Raw genomic sequence first — 18,382 nt, 5'->3', positions numbered from 1 at the left:
CTGCGCCTGTTTACCAGGATTGATCTCCTAGTCTGATGGAGGTATAGGTAGGCTTATCGCTTTCATAGGACTAGGATAGTTTGCTATATATACTATTTTAGAATAGTTTACTTTTGTGGTTTCTCTCTTGTGCTAACCTGCTCTAGTATCTTTGGAAAGCCTCGTGATTCTTTCATCTAGGTACTATCTTTCCATCACTCCTCTTTTACTTTCACTGTCCCATGTGCATAGCATGCTTATTTCCTTCACATTGAGGACAATGTAGATTTTAGGTTGGGGGTGGGAGATTAGATTAGGTTGCATAATCAATGTTTTCGTGGTCTTGAGCAAAATATGTGAAAATTTTTAAAATTTTTCTGGAAATTTTTGTGAACTCGATACATGATATGGATAACTTAGGACTCTTGGATTCAATATCTGTTAAACTTCACAGTTAAGTTTGCATTGTTAATCCATGATTAGAAGTTTTAAATATTGATTGAGTCATGATTTCACATGCCACATCTCGCTTACATATGAAGGTTTCAGTTCGAAATTAAAGGGTTAACTTGGTAATCACTAATTAAGCACAAAAGGAACCAACTTGCGAAGTACTACCATCATGTTTATAAAGAAGAATTGAAAGGATTGGGCGAATGGTCTTCACCATAGGTCAGCTCCCTATAGGTGAAGTTTTGATTCCCCAAGGTTGACATAAAAAAATAATTATTGGGCAACTGGTCTTTACCATTGGTCTGCTCCCTATAGGTAAGGATTTGATTTCCCTTCTTGGCATTACTATTAATGAAAAAAATCAAAAGTTGAAAGAATGATTTGTGAGGCAAGTTTTGGTTATCATGAATTCTCTTGTTGATAACCAATGACATCCTGAAATAGAGAAGTGAATTTTAATGATGGTAAGTCGGGATTAAACTATACACCCATGGAACTCAATGTTTAGGTTTTTCTTTCTAATTGATGGATTAATACTTTGTACTTGATTATGAAGTTTACCGTGTGCTTGAGTATAAGAGAAAGTAATACCCAACATTCGTGAATCTTAGAATTCTCGTATCTGGATTATTTTGCAAAATTCACACGAGTACATTGAAATTATCCTGTAATTCTCAACTTATTTTTCGCATACTTTACTCGGGACTAGCAAGATGCTGGTTGGGGGTTGTGTTAAGGGTCAAATATTGCATATCAGACCCAGTTATTGCCTAGATTTATAAACAGGATACTGTTTAATAGCCCGAATTACTTGTGTTTGTATTGCAAGGTGACTTTACAAGCATGGATTAAAAAGAGATCTTAAAGCATGGATTTAATGCTCTGATGACACCAAAGGAAAGGAACGAAAGGGACCAATATTGACGAAATTACACGCCAGAGATCTGAGAAATCGGGAAACTGAAGCTCAAGTGGCTCGAAAATCATCAGAATGCAAGATCACAGGGTTTCAACCATTCGTTTGGCTCAAAACTCCATACATGGCCTCAGGACCATAAATTAACCATACATGTCGAATTTCAGCCATTGGATCCCTCTAGAAGTGGCCCAACGGGCAGATCAACCCATTAAATCCTTAAGTGAGGTCCACCTGATCTCTGGATATACTTCAATTTTGGTCTCAACTGTTGAAATGAGGTGAGAAAGTGGATGGACGGATTGGATCTTGCATATACATCAAGTTGGGACCCACCTTGCATGTGCGTGTGCACAATTTCACTAGTCGTGCATGGCAACAGAGAGTCGGTCAAACCGACTCTTGACCGACCCTTTCTCACAGGAATTCAAATTCCTATTTTTTCGCTGCTGCGAACGCCAAACAAAGAGTTGTGGCTGATATCTAGTGGGCCACCACCTTCGATCACACGGTCAATTCGAACCGTCCATTCGTTCTAGAAGATCGAACCAACCGTACAAAAGGGGTTTCTCCAAACCCATGCACATATACATGCGTAGATCTCTGTTTAAACGCAGGATGGATGGCTCGGTTACAATTCAATGGGCCACACCTAACTCGATCCAAAATCATCCATCTCCGAATGATTTTTTCTTGTGATTCTAATGGACAATGTGGATTCCTTGAACCAGCAGTGAAGTGGGCCCCACCATCAGTACAGCATCCGGACTTATGTTGCCTCTGTTCACACAGTCTAGACGATCTGTGTGATGTGGTCCACCCCTGTTGATCGGATGCAAGATCCGATCCGTCCAGAAGATGCCAAAGGGGGTCCTGATCCTGTTCATGAAGGCAAATCAGAAGGCTGGGACCGTCAGCCACCATAAATCTGAGCCAATGCAAGTCGGTTTTCAAGATCTTCTGTACCAAAGTAGGGACTGCGTAATGACTTCTCATCTGCGTAAACTGACTTACGCAGGGACAGCGTAAGCTCTCCACTGACTCGAGTTCTACACCAGCCGACCTCCATCGTATATAATAGAGAGAGAGGAAGAATGGAGGGGGGATTCAAGTTGGATACCAGGAGGTTGGACGTGAAGCATAATTCCAAGGCTGAGAGAGTTTTTCTTTTTCTTAGTTTTTATTTTCTGTTTTTATTTTTTATTTATTTTTTAATTTGAGGATATCCTAATCATGGTAGGCTAAACCTCTCAGCTAGGGCTAAGAGGTGAAGCTTGTGGTGTGATGGGAACGATTCTATGGCTTTGATTCATGTTATGGCTTTGATTCATGTTAGATGTTAGACTAAATTGATGTTGATTTAGTTTGATTAATAGGAATGCTTCCAGTTTTTAATGGTTTGTTGTGACTAAAATTACAATAGATCTGCGATAACTTTGAGCATGTTCTTAGCATTATAGGGTTTATGAATTTGGGAACCCTGTTGTTCACCATCGTCTCCTAGGCATGGTTGGATGACGGAACTTTTCCTGACATTCATACATCACTCAGATTGGCTGTGAATTGGTTTAATTCTGTTGTTTTCTTTATCTCATGGGCATGGTTTTGTGATGGAATCCATTCTAATTTACACCTGTCTGATCTCTTGAAAACTAGATTAAATAAGTTAAGAATTGATTTTCAGGTTATATCTTCCAACTGGATGAAGATGAGAATCTAAGTCCAGTTGAGTTTATGAATCAACCCTAAATCTCTCTGATCTCTACAAATGGATCCTCTGAATCCCTAGTTTACTACCTCTGAATTCTTTAAGTTTTAGATTAATATTTCATCATTATTCCATCAAATTCATTCGATTTAGATTTCATCTTAGTCTAGTTCTAGTTCTATTTAGTTTCAAATTACATACAGGTTTCAGTCCCTTGGGAGTCGACCTCGGTCTCACCGAGTTTATTACTACATCACAACCCTATACTTGGGGAGTGAATAGCCACTCCTTTAGTTCAGGCGGTTAACCAACTGACCCAACATCACAGAAATCTTAAGTATCGTTATGGACTAAACATTACATCACACAATTATAGCATGAGTTCTACTACACAACCATTCAAGCATTTCATCGAACATGTGAGTATCAATAGAAGCAACACACAAACTTTGGCATTTTATCAAACATGTAAGCATTAATGAAGCAATACATCTACCTAAGCATTTTATCAAACATGTGGGCATCAACAAAATAACACATTCAGTTGGGCATTCAATCAAGCATATGAGCATTTATAAAACAATACATTCAATCACATAGACCTTTTATCAAATATGTAAGCATCCATATGCAACCAATAACATATATTATAGAAAAAATTAAAATGTCAACATATTAGTATGCACAAATTCATCTACAAGTATTTAATCATTAACTGAGACCCTCAAGGGTCGATAAATGATAACCTAGAGATAATGGTCCGCACCTTTACAATAAATTATCCGACTCAAAGTGCTCCTAGGATTAAGGTTATAGAGAAAATCCACCAAAGCCTAAACAATTACACAAACCATTGTTAGGACTAAAAAACCTAACCCAAAAGACTATATTAGAGATTAGATTCTCCAATCTCCACCGAGAGAACTCCATAAAGGATATGAGAGTGACAATGTGGCTATAGAGAGGGATGAGAGAGTGGATGTGCATAAACCCTCACTCTTCTAAGCTTCCTCTCTTTCTCTCTTTCTTTCTTTCTCCTCTTTCTCTTCTCCCTCACCCAAGCTAGGATATGAAATTCGTATGGGAGAAGGGGGTGCCCAAATGAGGCTCTTATATAGTGCCAGAAGTGGTGTAAATGACCTTATTGGTGCTTTATCCATTATATTAACTCTAAAGGAGGTTGTTTCCCACTTATAGGTCTTTCTGGGGGCCCACTGGATCATCCACATCAGGAGAAAGGTGCCTTACTATAGGATCTATAGTTTGTCAAAATCAGGTGACAATCGGACTCTTCGATCAACCATGGGGGCCCCACTTACGATGGACGATCGTTGGTGATTGATCAGGGCCGCAATTATATGGATATGAGCAGAGAAATATCCTTAACTCATACCTCGAGTTTAATTGCGATCTAACAGTCGAAAATCCACAACTTCGCAAAAGAGCAGAAAGTCTATTTCACTTAAGTTTCAGGCTTCAGCCTAGGGTATTTGCACATTTCAAGTACTCGACCTCTGGCCCAAGTTACACAGTTCTGAGTACTATCTTGGATTTTCATCGGCAATGGACGTCAAGCCCAATGAGACGGACATTATTGTATAGTTTCGAAACTAGTGGCCCACTAACAAGCGATCTAAAGCTTGTTTGAAAAATCAAGGCATTTCTAGAATGAATTAGGTATCAAGATTTCTTATGCACAATTATTAGGGTTTGGATTACCTAAGTTCATAGTGTGGCCTATTCGCAACCAGTGAAAATGACGATTCAATTATAATCTCCCTAAACCGTCGTTTCTTAGGCTAAAAGGATACTGGCTCAATTTGGTTTGTTAATTAAGATCCGAGCCCTAGTTATCTTGACTTTAGGTGGGTCTTCATTTAGTTGTGGTTGCCTTGATTAGTCAATGATAGGTCAACTAGATTTGTGCCCCATGTAAACAAATCATATGGCTAAACTTAATGTTTAAGTGATCGGCAGGATTCGTTGGCTTCCTACGATTGATTAATCGGATTTGTGCGGTTCTTTATTGGTAACACCCATGTATAAATTAACATTGAGTGTTAATGGTTAGTAAGTGATAATATAAGTTAATTACATAAAAAAAATTCAAGGATTTTTTTAGAAATCCAAAATAGTGAAAATCCAGGACATTATAAAGCTTCTAGCCGTTTTGATCGAACCTTCGATTGATCGTTCAGAACCTTCGATCGAATCAAGTCCAATCGATGAGTTGTTGATTCGATCAACAGTTCTCAGATTTCTGTTGTTTGGTTTTCTGGTTTCCAGCAAATATGAACCTCTTAGAGCCTAGCTTCTAATGGTCATTTTAGAGCTAAAGCTTGGAATGATCAACTAGGGGTTTACCTGTGGGAGAATGATCATATAAAGGTATGTTGTTTTAGAACTAAAGGAGTCTAGGGCTAGGATCACCAAGACGCCTCGATTTACCTATCATCTTCAAGCCTTGATGCTTCAAGTCTTCGAGTGTTCGATCTTCAATATCTTTCAATAGAAGCTCAACTGACTCAAGACACCTTAGCTTACATCATTGACAAAATGAGGTACCAACAATGTCCTCCTTTATCAATTACATGACAAAACTAAAATAGACCCTGTCATGGTGCATACCAATGACAAATCAAAACAACTCAAAATTACATGTAATGAATTATAAAAATTTACAAAATAAATACAGGAATCAACACGTAAATATTTGCAATACTCCCCCTCAAATGCTCCCCATAACTCCATCAGTTCCTACTAACAAAGCGAACCCGTAAAATAACATTTAAAGTATGTTTTGGTTAGACATGACCTTTCTCCCCCTTTTTTGTTAGTAAATAACGAAAAGACAATTCCATGGTTATACAAATAAGCACATAAAATGTAAAGCTGTATGAGACATATATTTACCTATAAGCATATACTAACAAGGGAATGTATGGTGCATATAAATAGTAAAAACATGGAACATGCATATCATAGTCATTTAAAAGATATACCTATCAAGTAACATGACCAAGCATAGTTTAACAAAACATATAATAAAACAAAAAGCAACTCAAGCCAAACTATTAAGAAACTAATGAGGCAAAAATTCTCAGATTTACCTATAAGCTCACATAGACCTCCTAAGGTCACCTATCCCACTTTACAACCCATTTGGTTGTGAATTTCTTAGGACTTGGACTATGTTCGGGAGAGAGATTTTCTTCTCTAAGTTTTTCTTTCCTACGTGAATTCCTATTTGGAGATCTATGTTTGGTAAGAGATTTTCCTATGTTGCTCCTACTCTTGTTGTTGTCACTCTGACTAATTAATTTTCTAGTTTTCTTGTTCAGAAAGGTGACATGTTTTAACTTCTTATATGGTTGTTCATTTTTTGAAGGGTTAAAAACTTCTTTTTTGACAATCCTCTAGGGAATTTCTCCATTGGTGTGCCGATTTCTCAGTCATAATATATTTATCTATTTGGTTCGAAATTGAGGTGGATTGTGGTCTTTTAGATATAAAGCATTCAAACTTTATATAACCCACATCTCTACAAGCATGGTACATAGAAAAGACTATTGATCTACTTCCTAAAGATGACAAGTCCTTTTGGATTACAAGAGGGGTAGATATTATAGCATGAGTTTTCATTGTTAAACACCTCTCATATCCCCAAAAGGCTTACCCACACTAACAGATTTACCTACTTAGTCTTTTCGGCACGGCTGAATGATTCCCTTTCTTTCTTGGTTATTTCTATTTGTTGGTTTTGGCCTTGTTTTAATTGAACATGGGATTAACTCAGAAGTAAAAATGCATTTGATTTGGAGTTACTACTAACCAGAATAAGGCTTTATAATCTATAGTTGGCTAGGACCTATAGAATTGCTTAGAGAGGGAGAAATTCGAGAAACTCTTAACTAGAGTGACTCTCGCTTTGGTCTAATCATAAATTCTGGGTAAGGGCCTCAGTTATGGAAAAGTAAGGGGTTAGGCACTCTTTTCTGTCCGTACAACGCATGGTCTTTGCTTTACGAAGCTATATAGTTTTATGGGGGAATTCAGAGTAACTTCCAATATAATAGAGTTAAGTCATACTATGATAGACCCTAGGGCTAAGGTAAGCAAGATAAAATTAAAACATAATAATAATAAACAGTAGCAGTGTATATATAGTATTAAGCTATACTACACATGTTTTTTTAGGACCTGGGTATGTAAAATATTAAAGAAAATGAAAACAGAAAATATATAAATGGATGTAGATGTTGTTGGTGTGTAGGATATGTGGGGAGTGGAATACTACTTGATTTGAGATGTGAGAATGAAATGGAAAAATCAGTCACTCTTTTCAGTCAAAATGGATGACTGGATGTCTTGAATCCTGACCCCACTCGTTGATTTCAGTATCTTCTTCGATTTTAACTTTGATAAATAGCAAAATCTTGCAGAGAGAGTATTTAGAGAAGATAGAGAGTTAGGCATGTGTTTCAATGGTAATGAGAGTTACTTGTTGTTGGAGCATATTCGAGCAAAGTCAACATTCCCAGAATAAACTCTCCGACAACATCTGCTTCTCTCCCTCACATTGCTCTCCTCTCCCTCTCTCAATCTCTTAACATTTTTATGTTTGTCTCCCTCTAAATTCCCTAGGATTTGCTTAAATAGACAATGACGGCCCGTGCATCGGGATCGGACAAGGCTATTAGTGCATCACCGAGCCATTATGGCAATGTTGGTTGGTTGTTGTTGCAGCTGAGGTGCAACATGGAAGGTAGGGGATGGATAGGCATGGATAAGGTGCTCGGACCGCAATATCCATGGATTGGATTTTACAACACCGTATCCAGGCCAAAATTTAATTTCTATGAATTTGTGGATGATTCGTGTTGGTGATCCTTCACATGTTCTGTTATCCGTATGCTCTGACATATGTTGATTCACCCTATTGGCTGCCTTCGGGGCACACAAGAATAATATAAAATTCTTGGCTATGACCATCCTATGCGCTACATAAAGCTTTTTTAATCTATTTGTCAAGACACCAAGCCTAATGTATATTTTCATACGTGTTGAAAGGACTCATCGTATGTAGTCAATGTCAAGTAAAGGACTCATGTTCATACAGGTCACTTCAGCTTAAGTAAGTTATTCTAGCTTAGGAGCATGGATAGGTTAGACAGATTACATTAAAGTGATATGTTTGACTCGATTACGTCTAGGGGAATTGAGAATATCCATTAGGGGTAATTAATTAGGTGGGATCTTCATTTTCAAGGATTTATGGGTAGAATTAATTTTGCATTCCACTAGAATGACAATGATTAAAGATACTCAATGGTTCTTAGAAACAAAGGGCATGATGTCCATATCGATAAGGTGGCATTTGTCTCCAAACCGCAGTGTTCAATCCCAAGGAGTTTGTCATTTAATTATAGCTAAATGAGATTATGTAGATTATGTTGATATGATAAAATTAAAGGGTTCATCTTACCTTACAAATATTAGGTCAATAATGCTTGTATTGTTGGCATTCAACCAATCTAAAATAATGAAAACCACTTACATGCTATAATCATGAGCCAAAGGAAGGGATCATCAGGGGTGGCTCAACATTTTTGGGGGCCTTAGGCAAGTCATAAAAATGAGGCTTTTTAGTTTAAAAAATAAAAAAATAATAATAAATTCAAATTTAAACCATAAATTTGCTTCTTGTCTTTTTAGATGCAAAATTATTAATTAAACTTTTGTATTCAAGTTTACCCAATAAATTAGTTTCGATAGATAAAATTGCTAAACCGTTTAATCTATCTTGAGACATAATTGTTCATAAATAATTTTTTATAATCGTTAGTTTTGAAAAACTTCTTTCTGCAGATGCAACTGTAACAGGTATGGTAAGTAGTATTCTATATGCAATAAAACAATTTGGAAAACAATCTAGTTTTTTTTTTTATTATTAGGTTAAGTATTTCAACTGGAGTATTAATTTCTGTTTTTACAACTTCTTTTAAAAATTTTAATTTCGAAAATAAATCCAAACCATTAGAAAAATGAAGTTCGAATTTAATTTAGAAAAATGACGTTAGAATTTAATTTTTTGAGAACTTAATTAGCAATAAAGTAGATAGTTGTGGTCTTAGGTTTTAGGAGAAGAATTTATTGGGAATGATGCTATTATTTTGAAAAGAGATGATAGAGTTAGACTATTATTATTGATAGTGCTAGTTTCTAGGATTTGTTTTTTATTTTCAATTTCAAATTTGTAAACTAATTTTTAGATGTTCCTATTTTGTAGGCCTTTCAATAAGTTTTATTTCAAAAATTTTAGGCTTTTTTTTTCCTTCTTAATTTTAATTTTTCTATAATATAGGACCTTTATAATTAAGAAATTTTAATTTTGCTATAATATAGGGCCTTCATAATTAGGGGGCCTTAGGCAATTGCCTCACCTGCCTACTCCTTTGAGCCGCCCCTAGGGATCATGATAATGTGTTAGGTTTCTAATTAACTATCCTATTGACAAGATAAAGGATTAACATAATAAAATTTTTCCATTCATGCTTTAAAGTACAATAGGATTACTTTCTTAATGTAAACTTTTGCGTATTCTTGTCACCATTATGAATATTGGATCATTACCTTATAACCGAACAACTTTTCACCTTTATATGTATGGATTTGGACTTGACTTTAAAAAAGAACTAGATTCTTAAGCTCATTAATTTAAACTCAACCACTAAAATAGCCAAGTACAAAAGGTGGGAATAAGTTAACAAGCTAGTTTTGTTGGACGTAGGCCGGTGGGGCCCACTGGTGAGCAATCACTAGTGGGTGGGTCCCATAAGTTTAGGCATCTTCCGGCCTTTCTCCTTTTCTGTTATATTTCAAATTCAATTTTGAATTTGATTTATGATAAGAGATAGGGATAAGACGAGATGATATGGTCTCATCCAAACTCTCTTCCTTTCCTATAAAAAGGGATGAGCTTCTCTCGTTAATGGCATCATATACGAAATACCGAGAGTATATGGAGAGAGACATGTTGTGCACAAGAGTCTGTCCATTCTGGCTTGTCCTTGGGACGATCTATTTCATAGATCGCGATCCGGGGCCACTTATACCGTAGGATCAGAGGTGTGAATAGATCCATCTGCTTCAGTAGTAGATATGTGGGCCGTTGGAGCGTCAATCTTCTGCTTTGTGAGGGTTCCAAAACTCATGTAGACCGTCAGATCTTGAGGGCTTATCTTCCGCGCTTCCCTACAGTGGTATCAGAGCATTCAACGGCAGATCTCCGATTATTTTCATCTAAAAAGGTAAGTGGTCCAACCTTTTTTTTGGATTGGAATCCATGTTTTTCGAATGGTATCGAATCAGCATGTGTACGGTGGATTAGTTTTTGTATTCACGTATGTCATATGTATATAAGCCCGATTATGTTTCCATACACATTATACATACCATTTTGTTAGTTTATGGATTGGTCCAGGTAATGTACCCCACGAGTATACATCATAGATATAGTTTTCGTACACGTGGAGGGTCATATTGGCTGGTGTACATTACGCCATATTTGATGCAAACGTGGGGATCAGTTTGGCTGATGTTGTTTTATTGAAACACATCTCACGTTATGAGAGTTGTTGTAGTTATTGTATTAAACTACACCACTAAAACACATCTCACGTTATGAGAGTTGATGTACATCTCACAAAATATCCACTGAAACTTGCATGATGCTCATCACACCAGTTATATTGATGTCAGCCACACGTGGGTTTGATTTCATGGTATAAGTTGTATCCAAACCATCAATTTTGTTGGCTAGGCATAGTGTGGCCCACTACATGAACTTTTTGGATTAAAGAACCGTGGTATTTAAACCATCTTTTCAGCAAAGATGGTTTTGATATCCCAATGGACTACACGTATATATAGCTTTTGTACACTTGATGTGCATTATACCAACATTAGTTGTTGTATTAAAATACAACACTACCAGCAATAGAGGCAGATGAAGTATGAACAAGAGTAGTTGTCTTGAAATACCAACATTGCTGTGCTATATTGCTGTGTTGTACAATGACATAAGTTGTATCCAAACCGTCCATCATGACCAATGGATACAATGGTATAAGTTGCATCAAAACTGTCAAAAGGTACACATATTAGCTATACATGCAATGGCTACTGTACACATGTTATTCTATACACGTGTTGTTTTGTACACATGTACACTTGTTGTTCTTTACACATGTTGACGGTACACATGTTGGCTGTACATGCAATGGCTATCTGTACACATGTTGGCTGTACACATGTATCTGTATACATGTTGGCTGTACACACATGTATCTATACACATGTTGGCTGTACACATTAGACCCTTGTATTTGTACACATTAGACCCTTGTATTTGTACACATCAGACCCTTGTATCTGTACAAATCAAAACCTTGTATCTGATTATTTGATACAAATCAAACCCTTCTGTACAAATCAGACCCTTGTATCTATACACAAGTTGGTTGTGCACGCATTAGCTTCTGTACACGTAACTATATGGTGTTCATAAGTTGTTGTATTGTAATACATGCAACAATTGTTGTTGTATTCAACTACAACATGTAACAGATGCTATTCAAGTATAGTGAGATACGTCACCAACAACATATGTATATGTGGTGTAGTTGAATTGCCTGATGTGCACTTGAATTAACTTATGAGCACTACACACGTGTGTTATATATGGCTATACACACGTGTTGGCTAATGTGCACTTAAATTGACTGATGTGCATAATATCAACTAGAAGCAATAGATGTAATATTGTACTATAATATGTGTGTATTGACGTTAGCCATACATATGGGTCTGATATGTATAACAAATATGTGGATTCACATTAGCAACGCATGTTGATCTGATCCGTGTAACACATGCATCTTATCACAAGGTATATGTTGTATCCAAACCGTCGGACGGCATGGATAAACCACATACATTTAAGGTAGGCCCAAAGGAGTTTACTCAGTACGCAATCTGATTTCCATGTCGCCTATAGCAATGTGGCACATGTACATGGGAATAGGGCCACTCATCTGGTGATGATGATGCACAAGTGAAGTACTGTGTGTAATGAATGTATGTATGCTTGTGATATAATGGGGCCCATAATATCAACTGTTAGATTATTGTATTATGGTCCAGTTGCACATTTGTGGTAACCCAAAACTCTACAGATTTCTTGCAAGTAATATGTATATTTTTTTTTATGACATGTACATATATATGCATATGAATGTTGTTTCTTTTATAACTTTTTCTTCACTGTTGATCAAGAGATCATTAGTGATCGAAATGATCATCAACCATGATGATCAATGTTGATGAAAGGATCCATCATGAACAATGATCATTAACGGTGATGATCAGATCCATCTCTAATGTGGTAACCCAAAACTCTACAGCTTTCTTGCAAGTAATATGTATATTTTTTTTATGACATGTACATATATATGCATATGAATGTTGTTTCCTTTATAACTTTTCTTCACTGTTGATCAAGAGATCATTAGTGATCGAAATGATCATCAACCATGATGATCAATGTTGATGAAATGATCCATCATCAATAATGATCATTAACGGTGATGATCAGATCCATCTCTAATGGACATGATCACTAGTGAAGATTCACTACCAAAAAATCGAGTAAAGGTTACGGACGTTGAAAACTTTTAGCTACGGATTAAATCTGTAGCAATTTTACTACAGATTTAATCTGTAGCAATTTTACTACAGATTTAATCTGTAGCTAAAACCCTATTAATCCATAGCTAAAGCCTATATCCTCACCTGCACATTATTATTGATTAATGGTGCTTAAGGGGCCCCATTGGGCCCATTGGAATACATGTGTTTGATCCAAGCCGCCCATAAATTCAGATATATAATTTCAGTGGATGAGCCTAAAAATTATATAGATTGAAGGTCCAAATGGACCACACCATAAGAAATAATAAAAATTAAATTTCTATTGTTCATATGTTGTGTGGTCTGCTTACAACTTCGATCTGACTCATTTTTTGAATCAACCCTTAAAATGATACTTTAAAATTAATGGATGGAGTGGATAAATAACATATATCACGGTGGGCCCACAGTTCTAAAACTGGACACTCTTATAGTGCCGTCCGTCATGCGCCCTCCCCCAGAACGAAATCCATTGTGTCCGCCCTTTTCTCCGGAGCGCGGAGCTCCTAAAACCCATGTACCATTTGCGTTCGCCCTTTCCATTCCCCTCTCTCGATTTGCCTTCTGTCTCTCTCTCTCTCTCAAAACCCCTGAACAAGTGTCTTCTGTCTCTCTCAAAATCCCAGAACAGGGTTTTCAGGGTTTTCCCTCACCCTATTTTCCCCACCCCCTAAAACAACCACAACAAACCCAATCTCTCCTTTTCCTTCAATCCCTCCTCCGTTGTGCCATGGCCCTTGAATCTCTCCACCACATCTATCCTCCTCCTCATTCTCATTCACCTCTCTCTCTCTCTCTCCGAGATATAGCCGCTTGTAATATCTAAACCCATTTCCGAGCATTCCTTGCCCGTTGATCCCAAACCCTCAGACAACTCAAACACCTCGCCTCTATCAAATCTAATCTTGCTACCCTCAAATCCCCTCTCTCAGACAAGACCCAACTCCGCAGATCCGATGCCCTCTCGCAGAAAGTCACCAGTCTACTCCAAAAGTTCGAATCCATTCAAGGTGGTGACTCGATGATTCGGGAAGGGAAAAGGGCAATAAACAGTGAACTGATTCAGCAATTGGAGTACGTTAATGGCATGGTAGCGAAAAGGCAAGAGACTCCTTCCAAATCAATAAAAAAGGTAAGCTTTTCAGAGAATGGTATTCGATCTAGAGCTTTAGCCAATGCTCGGGAGCCATTTCCAAGCATTCAAGCTGCCGAAAATGGTGCCAGCATTAATCATCGGGTTCTGTGTGATGATCAGAGAAATTGAACGCATTGAAGGGTTATCCAGGGTTCTTTTGAATGATGAGCAAGGGCTTGACGTTGAGCTGGAAGGATTTCAATAGATCAGTGATGATGAAAGAAACCCTGAAAAGAATTTGAAGGGCGAGGGAATTTTTGGAATGAGTGGGATCTACCAGGGTCAAAATGAGAATTTGGGTTTGTCTGCTGACCCAACTATGTCTGGGAAGGCTGCTGAGGGTAGTTTTGGAATGAATGGGATCTACCAGGGTCAAAATGGGAATTTGGGTTTGTCTGCTCCTTTGCCTGTGCAGATGGAAGAGATTAGGGGAAGTGATTTGGGCAAAATAAAAAGAAGTTTTCCAGGGTGATTGGGTGAAGGATGGGGGCTGCTACCCTCCAAACTCCATCGGCATTTAAGTAATTATAAGCTCTTGAACACTAGATTTCGTGCACGTGCACCCATTGGTTTGGTGATCCAACCTGTTGTTCTGTTAGGCCTGACATGGGTTGGGGATCATCCAGAAACCTCCCAGATTGGAAGATCCTAGCTATTGGTCGGCCTATCATTCCACTGAATACAAACCTTATCTACTTGGAACCACCATGATGATTGGTTGTGATCTTCCTATCTGGAAGATTTCTTGGGCATCCTGAATCCATGGCGGGCCATCAGTCAATGGTTTGGATTGCCAAACAATGGGCCCCACGTGTGAGGAATTATGCGCGTTAAGAAATGATACAATGGCCAGTGAACATGAACTTATAATTCTCTCTTGTACTAGCCAGCATTTGGCTATTTTGCATTGCCAAGCTATAGGTTTGTTTTATAGGCTTTATGTAGGTGTAGTTTTCTCAATCTGTGATATGGGTGTGGAGAGATTCTTGTGCTTTATTTTGCATTGCCAAGCTATAGGTTTGTTTTGTAGGCTTTATGTAGGTGTAGTTTTCTCAATCTATGATATGGGTGTGGAGAGATTCTCGGGCACCCATTGGTTTGGTGATTTTGGGACAGTCCATCCACTGCCGGGCCCATCAGATCAACAGTTAGGATAAGGACCCTATACAAACCAAGGACCCATGGTTGCTATGCATATGTTCAGCCAAGGATGGTGATTGCACAGCTTCTCTTTGTAAATACCATATATGAATCATACAATTGCATCACTGATGGACTAGCATATGGTTTCTTGATTATTAATAGCTTAATATCTAATAAGAAATGAAGGGTGATGTAGTGGGGTTGTCAGTAACATACTGAGACTAACTTCTTTCTTATAATCAGTCAAGATGCTCTATATGGCTCATTACTAATCACACTGCCATAGATTGTTATAAATTGGCTAATGTTAATTATGGAATTGTGGAATATTATTGATTTCTCCTTTCTTTTTTAGCTCAATGGTAGACAAACTGCATTTCAACATTGAGGTCTCAGGGTCAAGCCCAGCTTACCTATCAAAGAAAGAAAGATCTAGTCTTTGTATTTTATTAATATTTCAAAAATACTTAAACAAATTTGTGGTTCTACCTATTTGATTTGATTTTTCAAAACATTGATTCCATCAGTTTTAACATGGGTTACATACTTTTCTTTCCTCCTCCTTTCAGTAAATTGAGTTAAAGCTTTTAGAACTAGAACAATGCCAGCCATGTGAAATTTTAGTCAATAAACCATTCTTCTTTAATGGAATAGGTTTTTGGCACTTCATGAGCACAAAGAAATCCCTGCAGCCTGCTAGAGTGCATTTGATGTTGCCTGTTTACGCATGGAAGAGAGACTAGCCTACTCCAATTTTGAACAGGTAAATCAATTTAAATTCTACACTGCACTTTTGAATTTCATCTCCTCATGAAAGTACTTTGAAACAATCTCTTTCTTGGACAACAGATGTACACTGGCTTTTGGTGCACAATGTTTGATGGCGATCTTTTTCTGTATATGCATGTATGTCTGTGTGTGTGTGCGTGTGTATGTATTTTTGTTTGTAGTTTTAGGTGAATGGAGGGTGACACATTGTATTTTTTTCTTGTAAATCCCAAAATTATCTTTTTTCTTTTTTAAATTTAAATATTGGTGAAAATTAATAATAAATCTTAGGTTTTCTCTCATTCCCTTCTGCATTTTACCTGGTAGACCCAAGGGCCTGTTTGGGACATGGGATTAGGTGGTATGGAATTGCACTTGTTACGTGCAAATTCCATCTGGTGTTTGTAAATGACCAAAGGATTGGATGAATACAAGTATCATAATATCCAGTCCCAACAGTAGAAACTGTGGGATTTTTGGTGGAGATACACTGTAACTTTTGCAATTGGAATCCATTATTCCAATAGGCTTTGAGAACTCAACAATCAAACTACCATTTCACAATTTGGGTTTTTGATTTGTTGGGATTGTGTATTTGTTATTAGTGGTTGGTTTTTTATTTTTAATAATTTGCAAATGCAAATTCTTTGTGATTTTTGAATTTTCGGATTGCAGGGTGTATGGTTGCTCTACTGGTAGTGGCTTCTACTCTGCTGGCAGCAGTGGCCGTTTTACTTTGTGATTTTGACCATATCAATAAGGTCTTGTTTCTAATTCTGCTTTTGCTTCCTGTACTTACTTTGAATATAAGATCAGCGAACTGAGGAAAAGTATTTGTTTCTTGCAGTTTTGGTACTACACAGGGAAAGCCCAATTTTGTTCCATTTAATGAGGAATTGATGAAATCGACTCGAGGTATTTCGTATGTCCTATGCTTTCAAAAATAGGTAAATGAGATTTGAGACTCTTGTTTCAGTTTTAGAAAATTTCTTGCTTCAATTTGTTGATGGTGTGCTTCCCATCGATTTGGATCTCACAGTTGTTCTTTGGCTGTTTCATCAATCAAAGATATGTTATCTCAAAAAAGATTTTGTAAAATAGTTTTTTCTATATGAGTCTGTTTTAATTAATTTATTGAATTCAATCTTTTCTATATGGGTTTCGTAAGGAGCACGCAAACACAGTTGGTTTTGAGAAAGGCGCATCGGTGATATTGGATGATTCATGGTTCTCTCAAGACATCTTTTTGCATCGTTTGTGCAAGGTAGAATTCTTTTGTTGTTTGAACATATAGAAATGCTAGGAAGGTTCATAGTAAGGCTGATTGAAGAGGAAATTTAGGAGAAAAGTGCAAACATTGCTCACATGTGCAAGATCCAGGTTAATGATTTGCCTTGGTTGGCAGACAGTACCAATCATCTATATCCAGCATGCACATGTGGCATACTTGATGAGTGAACCTGTCTTGTGACGCCTGGTGAATGGCCAGGATCTCTTACATGTGTACAGTGAATCTCCTCTTTCATATGCTTATCTTCAGCTGTATAGATGTGCTTACCAATTTTAATCATTCGAAAAATCAAAATCAAATTTGAAATCATACAGGTAGCAAGCTAATCAATTTTTATGCATAAATTACTGTAGCTAAGCTTGCGTTTGGCTGCACCAAATATCATGATATTTTTCATCTAATTAGACTGATTAACCATCAAATTTCATGATATTTAGTGCAACCAAAAGCACCCTACACTGGAAATATTGAAAATGGTTCAAAAGATGGGGATAAGATTCATTAACTTGGTTGAGTGCTTTAAAGCTTGCCCAGTTATCAAAACAGCTACTTTTCTTTTCTAATGGACAATTAGATTTCATTTAATTTCAGGAGTTCTTTTCATTGGTCCTAAAAGCCGATGTCGTGGATGGTGATCTTTTGTCATGGGTGTGTATACTAATGCTCTCTCTCGCTTTGTGTTTCGTCTTCTTGTTTTAAAGTGTCTTAATGGCTAGGATTGATTTTTATGGACACTATGTAAGTGAACCTTGCAAGGGGCTCATGGCTTCTACATGCCAATCTGCCACACATTTGTGAGATCCAAGCTGCTCAACAAGAGGGTCCCATTGTCTAAATGCGGTGGCCCAAAAGCCTTTATCTTTTAGAAAGACAGGTTAACTGAAGGATTTCTAAAGATTTTGTTGCTGCATTGTTGATTAAAAGAATGATGTAGTTTTTTGCTGATGTAATTGGATATTGGCGATGTGCGGCTAATTCGCAAGAAGATGCAAAGACTGTAAAGGAAGGCATACAGCAACAAGACAACAACTCGAAAATCTATGGCAAGATGTAAGCAGTGTTCATAGAAATGGAAAAAAGCCCCACTGTAAGTTTTCTGCTCATGAAAGAACTAGTACTAATAATACACCTGAATGCTTCTGATTTCTGCATATTTAAGAAAATTACAAAAATTATTGACTGTCATTACCAAGTACTTTGGGATTAGAATGGCTAGTTTTGTGGCTCGGCTAGAAGAAA

The 18,382-nt window shown here is 37.2% G+C and overlaps 1 long non-coding RNA gene across 1 annotated transcript; it reads left to right on the top strand.

Moving 5' to 3' along the window:
* The first annotated feature begins 13,545 nt into the window (after window positions 1-13,545).
* On the top strand, window positions 13,546-18,130 carry LOC131243162 (uncharacterized). The gene is made up of 4 exons (XR_009169907.1): window positions 13,546-13,938; window positions 15,739-15,847; window positions 16,528-16,613; window positions 16,700-18,130. It is a non-coding gene; the product is annotated as an uncharacterized LOC131243162 (long non-coding RNA).
* Window positions 18,131-18,382: the final 252 nt, after the last annotated feature.

Source organism: Magnolia sinica, chromosome 1, assembly GCF_029962835.1.
Source record: "Magnolia sinica isolate HGM2019 chromosome 1, MsV1, whole genome shotgun sequence".
Taxonomy (NCBI): domain Eukaryota; kingdom Viridiplantae; phylum Streptophyta; class Magnoliopsida; order Magnoliales; family Magnoliaceae; genus Magnolia; species Magnolia sinica.
Note: the sequence above shows the minus strand (reverse complement) of the source record. Positions and strands in the feature narration are given on the sequence as shown.